Raw genomic sequence first — 19293 nt, forward strand, 5'->3', positions numbered from 1 at the left:
TCAATGGAACACTGGATCTGAGCTCTGATAAGTCAACAGATGGGAATTAAGAAGAGACTTCACCCCTGCAAACAATATGATCAGCTTCTCATCAGTCACATGTCGGTCTCGTACAACAGTACAAGTGGCTTTCTCAGAAGCTTTCACCATCACTTCATGGGCTCCTCCAAAATGTGGAGCAGCTGGTGGGTTGAACCTCCATGCTTCTCCAAGCTCAGCTGTCTTGCTCCCAAGTTTCTGTCTGTCTAACTGGCTGACTAGTTTCTTTAACTCACCCACTGCACCTATGAAATTCATGCCTGTCAGTTATCACCTCCTTAGGAACACGGCGACTGGTTAAACGAGTGAAGGCATTTAACAATGTGTCAGTATCTTGTCCCCAGGCCATCTCTAAATGCACTGCTCTTGTTCCCAAACAAGTAAACAGGCTCAGCCACCTTTTCTGTCAAGGCTTTCTACGTCCTTGAACGGTATACTGAGGACCTGCAAAATCCACCTCTGTTTGGGCGAAGGGCCGGAAAGTAAAATGCAGCCTTGCTTTTTCCATCTTTTCTTGCATTTATTACATTCATGGTCCCACTCAGGGATCTCCTCATGTGTGGCAATGATCCAAAATCTCTCACTTAACTGGCAAAGAATGAAGTTTACTCCAGCGGCATGACTTGCTCTCTCATGATAATTCTTCACAATCAGTTTTGTCAACCAGTGTCCACGAGGCAGAATGATAGGACTTCTGGTGTCACAGGGAAGGAACTAAGCTTGATCAACTGCCTTTTCTGTGATATCAGCTTACTCAAGCTCAAAGCTGCGAACTCGTGACGGGATGCTTTGCGTTGTGCTATGCTCACTATCTCCTCTTCAGCATCCTTTATTTCTTCAAGCAACAACTCGATGTGTCTTTCTGTTGCCTCTACTGCGCATGTTGTGCAGCACTCTTCTCACTCTTGCGTGTACTCAAACCAAACGTGTCCAGCTAGAGAACCGTTTAGGATCAAGTCTCCATACTTCACAAGTGTTGTTATGTTTCAGTGCAGCTTCTTTCTGAAGGCTATACATCACAAGGGTTGCATTCGCACCCTCTTGCCTCTTTGAGGTTTTCATCTCTGGCATTTCACTAGGTCTGTTCCGGACTAGCATCTTTGACCACTCACTGGAATCCTTTGGTAACCAATCGGGGCCATTCCACCACAAGGAACACCCAGCTAACCCTGAAGGGGTTGCACCTCTTGTGCACAAATCAGCTGAATTCTCCTCGATAGAGACATGCTGCCACTGTGACAGCATGACAGTGAACATCTGTATTTCACCAATTCGGTTTGCTACAAAGGGTCAGAAGTCTTTGCCACGCCCTCAAATCCACCACAGGACATCTGTACTGTCAGAATAAAACATCTCACTCTACATTGGTACTTCCAGGACTTTGTTAAGCGTAGGCCAAGAATCGCACCCATGAGTCCCAGTCTAGGGACTGTCATCGAAGTCAATGGTGCTACGTTGCTCTTGGCTGCAATAGGGCGACTAATGACGGCATTGTTATGATATTTGCACCGGATATAAACAGCTTTACCATCAGCCTGCTGAGAGGCGTCAACAAATGTCACGATGTGCTTCGACTTGACAGGCTCTGGACTTTGTAGGCATTCAACTGCTTGAACCAATCCCCGATTTTGCTGGCTATTTCATCTTGTACTTCGTCATCCCAATCATAGCCTCGCATCCACAGCTCCTGAAGTAGAATATTTGCAACAATAACATACGGGCATACAAATCCCAGAGGTTCAAACATCATCGCCACTTTACGTAGGACGTTTCGCTTTGTTGTCTGGTAATCTGGCAAAACCGGAGAAGCAGTTACAGTAAACAAGTCCTTGGTGCTGTTCCACAAGATTCCTAGTGTCTTTATTACAGGATCTTGGCTGCAGTTTATCACGATCTCTGTAGCATGTTCTTCTGTTGGAATGGCTTTGATAACTTTCAGTGAGTTGGAGATCCACTTTCTGGCATGCATGTTAGCAATTCCCCACAGCACTTTCAATTGACAGTACAGCTCCACTCCTTCTTTGTTATTTTCAACACTGTCAACAGACTCGTCCATGTAGGTTAACTTAAGGACAGTCTCAGCAGCAAGGGGATAGCGGTCTTGGTTTCTTCAAGCGTTCTCCTGGGCTACAAACTGCGACTCCATAGGGGCTGAATTCTTTCCAAACACTACACAGCTGAACTCAAATACATCCGACTCTCAGCTAGGGTCAAGGTCTCTCCATAACAGTCGGAAATGGGAACGGTCCTGCTCCTCAATCTCTATCTGGAGGTACATTTCTTTTATGTCACAAGCAATACCAACAGGGTTTTGACGCTAACGGACAATCACATTGTAAAGATCTTGCTGTAGTTTTGGTCCAGCATGGATCATGTCATTCAGGGAAATGCCATTGCATTTAGCGGCACAGTCAAACACAATTCAGACTTTTGTTGTCATTTTATCCATCCTCACAACCGGGAAATGCGGTAGATACCATACGTTGTTTGGCAGCTGCTCATCCAAAGGAACCTTTCATAGTTATCCCTTTTCAACATAGGCCTGGATATTTGCTTTATAATCTTTGGCAACACGGTCGTCTTTCTTTAAGTTTCTCTCGGTGCTTCTGAGGCGGGACAGTGCCATGGGCTTGGTGTCAAGGAGCTCGGGTTTCTCATCTTTCCAGGGAACAGCTACACGATATCTTCCTTTTTCCTACTTGAGAGAATCTTTTCCCTCAGAGATCAACATGAGAATAGTGGAGTTCAGCGTTATCAATGCGAACCAAAAGATCGACAAGTCTATTGTTTGCGGGCTTGGCAAAGCTTCACTGGGTCAGGTGAGGCCATTTATTCTGATGTTCGGTCCAATTCACAACTCTGTAATTGCCTGTGACTTTCTGCGGGCACGTTTTCATGCTGATTTCTTCTGAGAACTGCCCATCGACACTTTCAATTTCAGTCTTAAACGGCATGGACTGAAAGATTTCTACTGTATCATTGAGAACATGAACTTGAACTTTCTGGAAAGGTTCTTGCAGTCCCAGTACCCCAGCAACGTTTTCGTTTAGGAAAAGTTTCGTTCGATGCGTCATCAAGGATAGCACTTATCTTCAGTTTTCTACCATTAGCCTTCATCCACACAGGGACAGTTCGTAACGAATATGATACAGTCTGCATTTTGGCATTACAGCTGGTCATGGTCACAACGGTCACCCCCTCCCATGGAACGACTGGGCGTCTTTCTTTGTCAACATGGGGCAACATAGTCAGCGGTCCGGTTTCTGACAACTTTTCAAGTCAATGAAGAAGGCGGTGATGATTTCAAGGGCAACCATCTATTCCACATATGTGGGCTTTTCTGCAATTTTTCCCCCTATGGTCAGAGGCTAGGCAGCGAAAACAAAGCTTCCTTTCTTTGGCGAACTGCCAGAGGTCATCCACTGCTTTGTCGTAGAACTGCTTGCAGAAGCACACACGATGATCGAGACTTTGACAGAGAGAACAGGGAGATCGCATGTTTCTTATTCCATTCCCAATTACAGCAGTATGGAAATTTTGCATTCTACCAAGATCCGGGTACTTTGGTGCTTTTGGCGGTCTAACATGCTCATAAGTCTTCAGTTAAATCCCATTCACCATTTCCACCACTTCAACTCACAATCTGACCTCATCTCTGAGCCAGTCTCTGAAAGCTGTGACTGATTTTTCTCTTGCACGTTCGTTTAACCAGCGGCTGTAATTCTCCAGCTGATGATCAGGCAACTTCCTTTACCAGTAGGCTATGAAGAGTTCCATCTTCTAGCTCTCCGTCTTTTCCTTCCACCTGTAGCTTTACCACCATAATTCACACAAGGTCTGCAAACTTCTCCAGTGCGTGAATATCGTTACTTCTGATTAATGGCATCTGTTCTAGTTTATGTAGTTGAGACTCCGAGACTGTGGATGGCTTCCAACACATTTCCTATGAGGCATTGTCGCAGTCTTGCCATTTTCAAACTCACTGGCTCTGCTGACTCGTCTACTAGACTTCTGAAGAGGGTCCAAAAATCTTCAAACTTTTGTTTGTCACCATTGAACACAGGGACCTTTACCAGCTTCAAAAATTGGCTTCGGTCATTGTGATTTCCATGACTCTCGTTCAGCTGATACTGCTGGAGAGGCTGCTGGTTGTAGCTATGCGTCATACGTTCACGCTAATCGGCCTGCTTGTATTTATGGTTTTGCGCACGAGAGTTTTTATTACTGATTGCCTGGCCTCAATCGCTCTCTGTACTTCTTTTCAACAGTTTGCGACCCTTCAATGGCTTCGTTTTTCCAGATTCATCTCTGACCTCAACATAGAACACAGTCAGTTCCTCCAAAGTTTCCTGTGTATTTTCCAGGGTTGTCCAAGGCTACTCAATCACACTTATGATGACTGATAACTCGCAATCTTTGAGACAAACTCTTTCCAGCTCATGTCATGTCAAATCTATACTTTCCAGCAGTCTTGAACGTTTTCTGATCAATGAATCCACCTTTTTCCCTAACTGTAGCAATCATGTCCACTGTCAAATATTGATAAGTCATGGGACGCGACGCCTTCACAATATTTTCATGGCACAGCAGATGAAATTTTATGACCCCCAACAACTCCTCTATTGTTACCCTGTGGCCTCTTGCTTCCAGTGTTTCGATGTCTAAATCTTGTGTCCACTGCAATCACATCATCTTTGCAACTGTTTTTCGTGCTCTTTTGTGGTACAGCTCTGTTGCAGCGAATTTCTGAAAGACTGCCTCTGATGTGCCAGGAAGTTTCTGAAGTCAATCATTTCAGAAATAGCATCTATGTGGCCCAAACACCCACCATGTCCGAGTTTCCATACGTCTTGAAAGTGGTTGATAAACTTGAACAACAAATTTGGAGAACACAAACTAAAGTCCACCACATGAAAAATTAAACTCTTCCTCATCTCCACAACAAAATCTAAGAAACTTAAAGCATCTTGTCACTATTTCTTGAGCTGCACAATCTTTCTCGCCATCATCACCACTTCCAGTCAACCATTTCGTGAATACTTCGCCATTGTCACACAATAATGAAAATGAGGGAAGTACCTTTAGGGCATGCTTTGTGGTCTTACTTGTTTGATCTTGAATTGTGTTCACCACTGGAACATTTCTTGCTACCTTTAGCAAATCTGTGATTTGTTTCGAACTGGGCTTTTCATCAAAATCTACGAAGCAACTGTGCTTGGTATTAACATGTTTTCTGCACCCTCTTTGACTTTGAAATCCATCATGGTCACACTCTTATATTGGGCAGTGATACAAGCTGTCGGTTTCATCCTTTTCCAAGTGAAGCCGTTTCGATTTGGGTGATGCTCCATCAATATCCAACCAATAAATTGACTTTGCACTTCTTGCTCATTTTGCCTTTTTAAAAGCATTTGGCCAATGCGATCTCCTTTAAATCTGAACCATAATCAAGGAGCCAATGACAAGCAGAGGAACTGCATATATGTTTGGATTTTCCAAGGCGTGCCCTTACTTGACCGCCCTCATTACTACTGTGCAAAATTCATGACGATGACATTCAACCAAACTTGCCCAAGCAGGTCTAAGCCTGCCCTACTGTTTGCCTCATTCACAAAGGACACCTTAATTTGGGAACAAATAGGACTGCGAAGAAAAATGGTCTGAAATCTGTTCCCAAATGACCAATTTGGGAACAATATGTTCCATCCACAGAGAGGAACTTGGGAAAAAACTGTCCTAAATTATCAATTTGGGAACAACATGTTCCATTCACAGATAAGAACTGGGAGCAAAACAGTCCTAAATGTTCAATTGTGGAACAAACTGTTCCATTTACAAATAAGAACTCAGAACAAAACAGTCCTAAATTTGGTAATAAATGACCAATTTGGGAACAAACTGTTCCATTCACAGACGGGAATTTGGAACAAAGCGGTCCTAAACTATCAATTTGGGAACAATAATTATGTTCCATTCGCAGATGAACATTTGGAACAAAACAGTCCTAATTTATCAATTTGGAAACGAATTGTTCCATTTACAGATAGGAACTCGGAACAACAGTCCTAATTTACCAATTTGGGAACAATGTGTTCCATTTACAGATGGGCACTCGGAACAAAACAGCCCTAAATGACCAATTTGGGAACTATGTGTGCTATTTACAAATAGGAACTTGGAACAAAACAGTCCTAAATTACCAGTTTTGGAACAAAGTGATCCATTTCCAGATAAGACCTCAGAACAAAAGAGTCCTAATCTATCAATTTGGGAACAATGTGTTCCATGCACAGATGGGAACTCAGAACAAAACAGTCCTAATTTATCAATTTGAGAACAATGTGTTCCATTTACAGTTGGGAACTCAGAACGAGTTGTTCCTCTTTTACACTAGAGTGAGCATTTTGTGCCAACCTTGCAAAAAAGCTGGTCCTCTTATAGTCAATAGGAACACAAAAACAATGAAGAGTCGATACCAGAGGAACGTTCCTTTTGGAATATATTAACAGCCAACGAAACTCAAAATCACTGAAAAACGAGGTAAAGACTAAAGAAAAATTCAAAAAAGCGTAAGTCAAGTGCTTAGTTGAAATGGAAACACTCTTTAAAATCTGGTGAAGTTTGTTTCACTCTAAGGCAGCAAAACACGCCATGATAAATTTTTGGGAAATGTGGAGCATCGTTTCCCAAATGTCCCTGTTCCCTTTACTAAACGGAGAAATATGAAAACATTGAGTAACAAATCTCTGCGATGTCGCTATTAAAGACATTCGTGCGAACATTTTCCAGTCAATAGATTTTTTTTAAATTCATCATTTTATTTCTTAATTAATTTTATTTCTTAATCTCTCACATTTTACAGTTGGACTGGCCCACGAATAGCTATGTTAGTCTAGGCAGGCCAGTCTATCAATAGTTACAAATGATTTATTACTATTATAGCAAAATAGAAAGTTAGAAAACAAAGTGAATAAAATAACAAGAAAAAGTGGGAAAAGAATGTGATTTTTACTGTGAAATTTTACTGCAGTCAGATAATAAATCACTTGTGTCAGAAATGCAAAAAAAATTGGGGGTCACCGACTTCATTTCCGAGATAATGCTTGTGGAACACTACCCTGATTTGGAAAAATTGGCGCACGTAATTCAGAATGCTCTACAGGGGTTTGTAGTTAAAAATATCAAAGGTGAGTCAAGAGAGGCAAACGATCTTAGTCATATTTTGTAGAAGTGGGTCCGTTGTGTAAATAATTCCAAATGTTACCAACGTTTTCACAAAACTTAAACCTTCAAGAGGCATTTGAAACCGTCACACACATAAATGAAGAGCTAAAAAGAACGGAATTCGATGGTGCATTTTGCAAAAAAAATTCAAACTTGTAGTCAATAGATTTCCTTTATTTTTTCGCTAAACATAGAAAATCAGTAGGGGAAATGATCCATCAAAAGAAAAATGGGGGTCACCAAATGTCCGAGATCGTTAAATCCAGGAAAAGCTATAGCAATGGCCATTTGCCCTAACATTGTTCATTTTATTACTTAGCGATGCATTGCGTGACGTGTCAATTTGCGTGCGCAGTAAGAATGCACAGAAACAATTAGCATGAACGTCCTTAAGTGGAAGATTCCTGCACTACAGCTAATCGAAACACAAACTGTTTGTTCTCAGGAATAAATGTTTAACGGTCTTTTTTTTCTGTATATCACGTTGAGTTTTAATTCCATGCACTCTTCTTAGCGTGGTAGAAGGAAAAGAAGTGGTGCGACGTTGAAGATATGACAAAAATTAAGCGAACAACAAAATAAATAAGTGTTATAGTTCTCTCTGGGTATCCCTGAAATCCATCATGCTAAAGAAATGTCTGAAGTTGTACTTCAAAAAGTAAAACGGAAACACCAAAGGGGCAGCAGCAGCACCAGCACCAGGAGGAGGAGGTGCTAATCTTTTGTCTGTTTTCTATAAAAGTTATCAAGACTTATACCCTGTTCACACTAACATGATAAACACGTTTAAGAGTGGTTTAGCTAAACAAGGTTAAAAATTAGTTGCTCATATCGTGCACACCCGACAAGTAAACCTGGTAAAACTTGTTTGATTAAAAGATGGTAGCAAGGTGGTTTGAAATTTTTCTTCTCAAAATGACTGTAAAGCGGAATTGACAAATTGCAGAAAACCTTAACCTGATTCAGTTAAACTAGTTTAGTTGGTGTGAATGGGGTATTAGTTGCTTTCGTGAGATAAAAGTATCTTCAATAGGAGTTGTAAACTCTTCCAGATTTGAAACCACCCTGATCATTTTATAAATTTCACTTGAGTCGCTTTGTTCAAGTTGTTGTAAGTTGCATACAGTATTGTAAACAAACAAAGTCGGACCTCTATTAAGCAGCCACCTATGTGACAGAATGCGGTGTTTTGCGAAGAAAGTTTTGGCAAGAATCGCGCCTTATACATTCATCTCACATACAAAGATGTTGATTGTTTTCAGAAAGGGTCGGTCCACGAATTATATTGCTTGAAAGCCAGCCAGGTAAGCAGATTTTACGATCAAAACGTTCTCGTGAGATAACAACCGAGCCGATTGCAGTATGAGTTCAATCTATGAAAACACTGGCAAAAAATAGGCAGTCAATGATGGTATGTGGCTACTGCTGTTATTATTTAGAGCATTGCAGTAAAATAAATCATATTGTAATAAAACGAGCTAAATACGGAAACGTTTTTGGACTCATAGCTCATTAAAAACCTGCCGACTTGTTTCTTGCACCGCACAAAATATGTCGATCTCCAAAGTTGTTAAGGTAAGACTTTCGGTAACTGAATTAAATATCTTACCTCCAAGTTAGTTGGCTTTTTAGTAGGGTGCAGGAAAAAAATATTGTGTGAATTTAGAGGCACATTGTGCAGGAGAATTAAACCTTCAATTGTGCGGGGAATTGTGCAGGATCATTGACGAACCAATGTTCTTGCCAAGTCCTAAGGAAAATCTGCATTGACGATAGTTTAGCCAGTTATTTCACTAGTAGTTCAAATATATTTAGCAGTCTTAGCAATCGCCAATTCTTTTAGAAAACTGTGTCTGACCGCAAAAGAAAATCATGTTGCGTGACATGGTCTAGATGAGCATGAAACCAAAATAAATAGCAAAACAGAATGCCACATCTTCCCTTATAAATGAGAGTCCTTTTTAAAAATACTACTGCCTTGATTCAATAAAAATATGTAGCTTGAATATTTCTTCATAAACTGGGTTAAGGGTCGCAAATTCTTAGAAGTTATCTGCAAAATACACAACTTGAAATTTTATGCAAATTATGTGCAATGCAATTTAAGCCTAGTCACAGGACTGTTGTTTTCGCGAAGGAGTTTATCACGATTCGTTTTGGCTCTCTTGAAAGGGATTATTTGCTCTCCAAAGGAGATATGACTCTTGAAAAGGGTTTAAGATCGCAACACGTCAAAGATGTTCAGCTACACAATTTACTCGGATCGCCACAACCAGCAAACAAACTTTGTACAATTTCTGCTAGCATGTACAAAGTAATTGCCATAAGTTGTAAAAAGACCTTGAAAATTCGATGCAAACAACTTCTCCATCAACGCATAGGCAGCTGTGCTTCATTCTTGAACCAAAATGGTTTAAACTCACAACTTGCGATAGCAACTTGAATTGTAAATATGTAAGTGGAACTCTTGTGCTAAAATATCCTGATTCTTTAATTTGCTTTTATTGTGTCCAATACATGTTTTCGTAAAGTATGATTTGATACTGTGGTACGAAGCCTGAGTAAACACTCTTAGAGCGTCTAGTTTGCCAGTAACATGCTGTATTCCATACCTCTTTTCAATGGCCCCCTCTATTAAGCGGCCACAGCCACCTAGTAAGTAAGTACGTAAAACCTTCATTTAGGTGTCTATGTGTTTAGCCTAGATACACTAATTGGAGACACTAGTAAAATAGCAACACTAACTGACATACAGTACTTATAAAATTTGAATATTTACAGGAAAATGATAAAAACTTAATGAGTATGAGAGATCCTATGTTAGCTTATGTAAAAGATAAAATAGTAAAAATTAAAAGAATTCTATTGGCTACAAAGATTACAGCAATTGCTGTTGTTACTTAAAATGCCAGCAAGGTTAATTTTTCTTATTTTTTTTTTATAAAAACAGGTAAACTAGGCAAATCTCTTTGATTTTCAGTAAGTTTTGACCAGAAGAATGGCCCGAGATATCTAACAGAGTGTTTGCCATAGTATGTACATGTAGTTCTAAAACGTGGCAATACAAAGTCACTATTCCGCAGCGAGTGTGTAGAGCCTTTGAGGACAAATAGATCCCAAACGCAATCAGGTACAAGACCATGTTTGACTTAATTTGTACATAAGTGCGGTGATATCTTGAAGCTGTCTATTATATAAAGAAAGTATATCAGCACAGCTTAGAAGTTCTTCATACGTATCAGAGTGGGATTAATATATCACCCTTAGGGCTCGTTCTTGTATTCGTTCTAGCTTCCTTTTGTCTGACGACTTGCAAAAATGCCAGGTTAGATGGCAGTAAGTTAAATAAGGCAGTATAAAAGATTTATATGGTAGTAGCTTACCCTTGCAGGGTTATTAAGTTTCCATGAGAAGGGAGTACTCCAACTTTCTGGCTTGCCTTAGTGCATAATTTGATAATATCCTCAGTAGAGTTGAGATTGTCATCTATGTTAAATCCTAGTAGTTTGATTAGTTCTGTGTTCGCGATGTCTAGATCGTTTATGTTCAGCGTTTTGTCTTTTTGCAGTTGCAAGTTTAGTATTTGTTTTTTACCTCTGTTAAGTGGCCAGCAAATTATCTTTTCAAGCAAAATGGTGACAGATAATACGAAGGTGATAACTGATAGCAACTATAACTGCAATTTCATCTCCACTAAATTAGCCGTTATACAGGTGCAAGTCTTTCACATCCGCCACTTGGCAAACATGATAATAGATAGGGTACCCTCTTTTTCTACACCCCAAAGACTGTGCAGGTAAAAAATTATTACTACTGTAAAACAAGTCTATAGAAGTGCGTTGCTAAATGATAATCTAGACATTCAGTTTGTTTCAGAAGACACCTCAACTGGTGACAACTACGACCAGGAATTAGAGGAGCCATCAATCAAGAGCCTTGCAGAGGCCATGCGCATCGGCCATGTGCATCACTGATCATCTTCGACACTTTGCCCAGTTTCACAATATTATTAACAGGATCTTACCCTATCTATTGGAAAGGCAAATGACTTGATATCCTAGTTACTCACTGTAGAACTCCAAGCTCCACAGAGGCAAACAGCAGTGACGGATTATCTTAAATAAATCATCCGTGAAATATTTGAGCTAAAATTTTTACAGACTGTTGATGTAAAAGAGACCTAAAAAACTTTATGTTTTGTTACATAGATTTGCAAATTTTTCTGTACATACTCAACACTAAAAACTACATGCTCTCTGTGTTAGAATAACCAAACTTTGCACAGACTTGAAATGCAGAAATACAGTTGACTTAATGTTTTGTTTCAATGATTTTTGCATTCATACTCACATAATTATGTTCACTTTTCATAAAGCATTTTGCTATTTGAAGGCAATAAAACTAAGTTGACCATTTTCTACCCAATATATGTTGTGCCTCTATTAAACGGCCAACCTCTATCAATCGGCCAGTTTTCAAACTCCCAAGGGTGGCCGCTTTATAGAGGTCCAACAATAGTTTTCTGTTGGTTTTCACTGATACAACATGTACATGTACAGTGAAACAACACATCTAAAAATAATAAAACTGAATTTGTAAAACTGCCAGACAAATTGAAGTTTTCTTTTGTGTACTAGTAGGGACAGCCCTCCATTTTGTCTAAAATGACTGCAAAGCCATCAGCAAAAATAATATTCAAATTACACTTAAGGACGTTCACGCTAATTGTTTCTGCGCATCCTTACTGCGCATGCAAATTCACTCGCCACTTCATGCATGAGAGCGTGCACTAAGTAATAAAATGAACAATGATAGGGCAGATGGCCATTGCTATAGCTTTGCCTGGATTTAACGATCTTGGACGTTCGGTGACCCCTATTTTTCTTTTCATGGATCATTTCCCCTACTGATTTTCTATGTTTAGCGAAAAAATAAAGGAAACCTATTGACTAAAAGTTTGAATTTTTTACAAAATGCACCATCGAATTCCGTTCTTTTTAGCTCTTCATATATCTGTGCGAATGGATGCCTGCAGGGCAACATGCCATGGCCCTACACTAAGGTGATGATATTTTTTCAAGCCCTACGGTGGGGATTTTGACTAAAAATTCTTCTGAAAAGTCAAATGCTCCACATATGCCTGGGGTCCCTTCTTCGGGCCTAACATTGAAAGGTACCTGAAGATATCTGGTTGGTTTCTGTATTCAATTTATTTTAATACACTTGTAAGCTTCAGGGGAGTCAAAAATCTGTATACCTTTCTCTGCCATCATGCAAGCTTCCCTAAAGAGCATCCACATAAAAGCTCTGCTACTTTCAAGTTTGAGACTGGCAAGAATGGTTGCACCAGCTGTGGTACACTATCTATGAATTTAATATCATTACAGGGTTCGTACCCTTTTTCAGAAACACATTTCCAGGACTTTTCCAGGACTCGGATTGATTTTTCCAGGACTGTAAAATTCACATTAACCTTGTCACTCCCAAGATCACAATGTTGATTCTCTTTACTGTCTGCCATACATTTCATAGTTTTTACTTGATTTTAACAGATTTTCAAAACTTTCCAGGACCAGCCTTTTCCCAGGACTTTCCAGTCCTGGAAAATACCAAAATAAAATTTCCAGGTTTTCCAGGACCCATACGAACCCTATATCAATCAGGCAGACATCTTAGCCTCTAGGGTTTTATAACTTCTCTGTTAACATAAACAAAATAGCTCACCTACATCAAAGAGGTTGCACTCTGTAGAAACATGCTGTGTTTTCAGCAGAACATTGTTATGAATAAGTGATGAGTAATAACAATAGCATGAATATATGAATACTCAACGACCCCAGAATTTGGGGTACACACTTAAGGCGATGTGAAGTTGTCATGGTGACATTAAGTGATAAACATTAACTTCCTAAAGGTTAGGTCTTCCAAACCAGGCTTCTGATATTTTTATTTTAGATAGCCATTTTTACCTCATGGTGTGACACAATGAGGGTTAGGTATAGACCTAAATTCACTCACTCCATTTTTCTGATATGTAAGACAATTATTTATGCATTAACCGTGGATTAAATGCATTTTCCCCTACTTCCCTTACTAGGTTTGGTTTTATTCCCAAAGTTGTGCTATTGTTGTCTGTTCATATATCTGGAGGGTGGGACAGAGGCAGACATTTTTGTCTGAGTACATGGAAAGATCAATATAATTCAAAATGGCATCTGTAGTGTCGAACTATCAAGGTGGATTTTCCTTCGTTTTCCTCTATCCTTGATCAAAATGCATCTCTGTTGACCTCATTAATGAAGAAGTAATGCACAAAAGAATACTCAGCTTGAAGGAAAAGGGATTTAAATTCTAAAAACCGTCATGACAATAGTCCCAACGATAGACAGCTGTTCATATACATCAGATAAGTTGGACGACATGGAATCAATCTGGTGGAAGACAAAAGCAGTATACAGAATGAACCCTTTACCAACTGGGTGAAACTGAGGTAAGCCTTCTTCTTTCTCTTGGGTTGCATTTTGTACAAAATTTGCAAAACATATGAGCAAATCTGTAAATATTCTCATTCACACCCATACAATTTAAACACACAATTCTCCAAAACCTACAAAATTCCACACAATACTTAAAGATTTGCTCACAAATTTTGATAAAACAGCTTTCTTACTGCTTGCAGAGATTCTCATTAACTTTTCAGGCTATCTACATTTCCAAACAAAAGAGAAATCTCTGACTTTCCTTGATCTAAATGCTTCAAGGGAATATATTAAATAACAAGCCATCAAATTACATTTGCATGAAATTTGCACAAACTTTCGCGTTGTGTTTTTTGTGGATAACGCCCGAGAATTTGCAAACGTTAATGTAGTTTATAGAAAAAAATTCAAGTTACGTATTTCTACTGATTTAAACAAGAAAGGTAGGGATATTTTTCAAAAAGAACTTATTTATACTGGTACACATTTTACTTTATGGAATTCTATTTTGGTTTTATTCATGTCAAGTTTTGTCGTGTCCTGCAACACGATTTTGTTTACGCAACGTCAGTCAGATACAGCTTACTAAAACAATTGGCAATTGCAAGGTCTATTTGAACTACTAGTGAAATAAATTGCACTAAATTTTCATCAATGCAAAATTTCCTTGCTGTAGGACTTGGAAAGAGCAATTGAAACTGGAAAAAACAAGCAGCATAGCCATTCAATCACAACTAAAGATGGCCCTCTAAGATTATTCTAAAGTGGAGGTGCCGGTGTTGGCAGAAGTACTTTTATAAATGCATTGTATGATTAGCACTATCTCAATACTATTGCAGGTGAAAATCCAGATGTGAAAGTTGTGAAGTAACATTCAACATAAAAGGTAACACGTTGCATTCTGCTTTTAAGATACCTGACAATAGAGGTTTTGAGTATTGTGCACTGGGCAGTGACAGACTAAAAACTGTAAGGATGCACCTAAAGAAGCTAAAGCTTATATTTATTGATGAGATCTCTAAGGTTAAGGAAGTGGTATGTTCAACTTTTTGAATTTACAATTACGACAAATAATGGGAACAAAGGAGCCATTTGGTGGAATAAGTTTGATAACTGTTGGAGATCTTTTCTAGCTAAAACCAGCTTTTTGATCAGTGGATCTTTGAAAATTGTCAATCTAGCTATGCTTTAGCAACTAACATTTGGACAGAATTCTTCATCCCCTTTGAACTGACAGAAATAATGAGACAAAAAGATGACAAACAATTTGCTCAGCTATATAAGGTTACAATATACCTTCAGATCGGCAATTTTCAAATCTGGATTTTTGGTTCAAAGTAATGGTCAAAGAGTAATCTCTAATTTCTGAAAACAAAATTGAAAAAAACTTAATACTGGCCGAGAAATGGAGGTTTTACATTATGGCCGCAAGTAAAAGTTCCCTCTTGATTGACAGCCCTTTAACCTGTACGCAATCAACCGAGCCTACTTTCGTGGCAATATTACCTATATGGATACCACGAATTGGCTGGCTACTCAGTTAATCAGCATTGCTAATCCACACATTTTTCGTATTAGGTGTAATTCTATTAAGTTATAAGTAAACGTGGATCACGGAAAACTCTGTTTACCAGTTCGAAAAAGCTAACAACAAATGAAAACATATCAGTGAGTTAAGAAGCGAAAGTTGGCCTCACAGATGAAGCTATAGCTATCATATCAAGCAGGCAAAAAGATCAAGTCAAGAGAAGAGAAAGGTTCTGTAAAAATTTGGGAACTCGACAGTGATAACAGCGACATTTACAGTGACTCTTTTGTTGAGTCCGATACTGATGAATCCAACTCACTGAGATCCACTGGAATTATTATCCATGCACATTTGCTCTGCCAAACTTTCTTTTGCTCAGTTTGTTCTCGTTGCCCAGCCACTCTAGCATTCATATCCTTTTTCGTCTTCCCCATTTTGCCAGACCAGCTTCAAGAAAAACCAAGCTACAGAAAAATTGTCTCTCTGCCTTGAGCACATTGCGAAACACAAGGGTGTTTTGGAGATTCACGCATAAATTTCCAAGCGCTGATTGGCTCAGTGATCTGAGAACCCAGTTGAAGGCGTTTGTGGGCGGAGTTTGTTTGCGAAGCAAGAGATTTTTCTTAGCACTGTTTCCTCAAATAAATTTTTTGGCTTGAAGCAGACACTTTAAAGAATTACAACTCAAAGGGGATTTGTTTGATTGCCCTCAAATTTAGACAGTAGCTAGATTAACATATAAAAAACAAAAAGGCGTCTGCAATTGTTTATTTCGAAATATTTTTTCTGCAAGAGCAATTTTTGTACGATCACTTCACATTTTTTAAATACTATTTCAAAAATGTTCTGTAACTTTTTACTGCAATTGAATATGGCAAAACGCAAACATGCTTTTTTAGCCCTTTTTGTCCCGAAACTGAGGAAAAACTAAACTGGCAAAAAACAAAATTCGCTTTGAATTGTAGCTTCCAAAAGGTGATTAGGACACTCGCATTTAGTGGCCGTGAAAAAATCGGAAGTTCATTTTATTTCAAGATTTTTGGTATGGTTTGACAGCCAGCTCTATAAGCTTTAATTTGATATAGGGGTTTAGGCATCTACAGCTTAAACCGGACGTACTACGTCGCTCGGATGCAGACAACCCTGTAGGTATACGGTAACCTTAATCGTTTGAGGGAGGGGAAAAAACTCTGAAGATGATAGCCATTTTAAAACAAAGACTTTCGAATGGAACATCAGAAAATAGTAATTATTATTTACTGCAAAGACATAGGTAGATGCTCACAACAATGTCCTAATCTATATACTCTCTAAAACTGCTAAAGCTCAGATTAAGGCTGTGGACATGATAAACATATGTTATTTGGCGCGGGGGAGGTCCGTATAGTGAAAAACTGTGACTGAGGTCTTGAAAATGCTGCCTGAGGCCTGTGGCTTCAGGCAGCATTTTCAAGACCTGTTTATTTTTTTTCAAGACATTTATTTTTTTCCTGCGGTAAAATGGTTTTACAGATCACAAATGTATTTGTTTACACATCTCTTGTCATTGAATCGGCTTGCGTGCCATCTTATAACGATTTGTAAAAAGTCTTGGCAATGAGTGAGTAACTCAGATAGCACACAAAGAAAGATTTATTAAAGAATAGATTTTTATGGAACTACTTTATGTTAGTTGCATTTATTTCAAGTTTGAAGTTTGAAGCTTTACTACAAAAACAATTTCTGTCAGTTGTTTCTTTTAAAATCACTTGAAATCAGACTTGTCTACCGTAAATTGAACAGCAGAAAGCAAGGAAATTCATTGAGTGTATTGCACAGAAATTCTCCTAAATACAGCAAGATCAGAGAGGTAAACTCAACTGGAACCGACTCAAATTTTACGGTGAGAAAAACACAGGATCACGTGCCATTACAGTGCCAAGCTACAAACAACCAAGCAAACTTTCACAACTTCAAAACACTCCATTGAATTTACTTACAGTGACTTTCCTTGCCATTTTAAAGTGAACAGAGATAAACTTGCATTGACTAATCGTTGATGGAGGGTAAAAAAGGCAAAAGATTGACAATTACCACTAACTTTTAGGAGCAAAATTTAGGCAGTGGGGAAAAAAATCCAGCCCATGGGCCGTTTCGTAAAAAGCTGGACTAGTCACATGCGTATGATTAGCCAATCAAATTTGGGGATTTAGGATTCCAGCCCACCCAGACGCTTGGGAAAAAAATATTTGGAGATATTTCAGATGATCTCAAGAGACAAATATAAGATAAAATCTCAGATGATCCAACAAAGAAAATGGGGTTATGTTCATTAGTATCAGTAGCAACTGAGGTAAAATATGACTTGAGAACTAATGTTGATCCGACTGATGGACTAACAAATGGTCCAGAGTATGTCATAGAAAACATGGAATCCAATTTCCTCTTGCTATGTCAGTTATTATTACATATACGATACATGACCACACAGAGTTCCAATCACAAGCGAATGTGTAATTTCTTTTTGTTAATAAAAGTTATAATGAACGAGCTCTGTTGAGTTTTTCAACCATTTACTGGAAAATTATAAGTTGTCAGACTGTTCAGTTTTTCAAATTCAAACTACTTTATTAGATAGTTATAATTTCAATCTTGCAACTGAAGTCATCTCAAGTAAAAATAATAACGTATTTGTAATTCTCAATAAAAGTTTTGAAAAAGTTAATTCTTGTCATCTGTCTAATTTATAGATTTAGCCAAGCCAGAAGTCGAATCCCCTGAGCACTTATTCTTTCATTGCAATGTAACAAAATCTTTCTGGCAGTTGCTCTGTTCCTGGATTTCTGAAAAAAAGATAATCTCGACATCCTTAACGCTACAAAATGTTATCTTTGGAGTATTCAATGTTGCAGAGGACTTTCATATTCTAAACCATATTATTTTATTAGCTAAATATTATATTTATAACTGTAAATTAAATATCATACATCCTTCTCTAAAGGTCTTCATAGCCAAGGTTAAAGCAACTTGCCAGATTGAACAGAAAATTGCAGCTAACAGCAATAAATTGGTAAAACATAAAAAATGGAACAAATTTCTACCTTGCTTCAGTTAATTTAGTTTATGTTTTGTGGTGATGTATGTAGAGACCTATTTATATTTACATTGTAATAGGCTTCTTTACCTCCCCTTTTCTTTGTTTTCTTTTTCTTTGTGTGTGTGTGTATCCCTTTTTCATGTAAAATTGTAAAACTAGCATTACAGTATCTCTTTGCTTGTCCATTCCACAACTTACAAATAAAAACAAAATACAAAAAAACAAAAAGCCTAAAGGCGGAGTTCCTGGGCCGGTTTGTTCAAAGCCCGATTAAGCTAACCCAGGATATGCGAAAGTTTTGATCTGAGTTTTGTAACTTTGCAGTGAGATTTTCCGTATATTGTTTGCCCTTCTGTTTTGAGTTTGAAACTACACAACACAAAAGCAGTGAAAAACATTTGTAACAAGAAAAACTTATACTTTGGTTAACTTTTAATCCAGGGTTAGCGTTAACCGTCTTCCAAACAACCCAGCCCCATTTACAAGTTAATCTGACATGAGCCTGCGATCCACTGGAAAACCAGCTCTTGGTCAGCAGTCAACTTAAAAAAGACAATGCAACCTCGATAAGCTCTAAACTTGAGCCCATGATATCGTCGCATGATAATGGTCAGCGGATACCTTGTTTTGACAGGTGTCAATTGACCATAACATGGATGTCCAATATCAAAAAAGGACATTATAAACCAAGGCTGAATGTCTCTTTCAACCTATTAGCTGGAGCATGGCCGCCCTCTTAGGCAACTCCACCGTCGCCATCATTGCTGTCGTCATGCATATGCGCCCATGAGCAATACCACTAGCCATGACAACCATGAGAAAATCAATTTACATGTTTGCTTTTCTTTTCTATGTGAGTATGGGGCTCTGCTTAGTGGGTTGGAGCTCCGCTATCAACCAGGGAATCCACAATGTTCACACGCTGTTCAAAGTTTTTGATAATCTTG

General features: G+C 38.6%; 1 protein-coding gene across 1 annotated transcript in view; it reads right to left on the reverse strand.

Moving 5' to 3' along the window:
- The window catches only part of LOC110065443 (uncharacterized), a 425702-nt gene that overhangs the window by 328391 nt on the left and 78018 nt on the right, over positions 1 to 19293 (reverse strand). The gene's annotated exons all lie outside the window — the stretch shown is intronic.

This window comes from Orbicella faveolata, unplaced genomic scaffold (assembly GCF_042242905.1).
Source record: "Orbicella faveolata isolate gen_17 unplaced genomic scaffold, um_ofav_v1 contig_47, whole genome shotgun sequence".
Lineage (NCBI taxonomy): Eukaryota > Metazoa > Cnidaria > Anthozoa > Scleractinia > Merulinidae > Orbicella > Orbicella faveolata.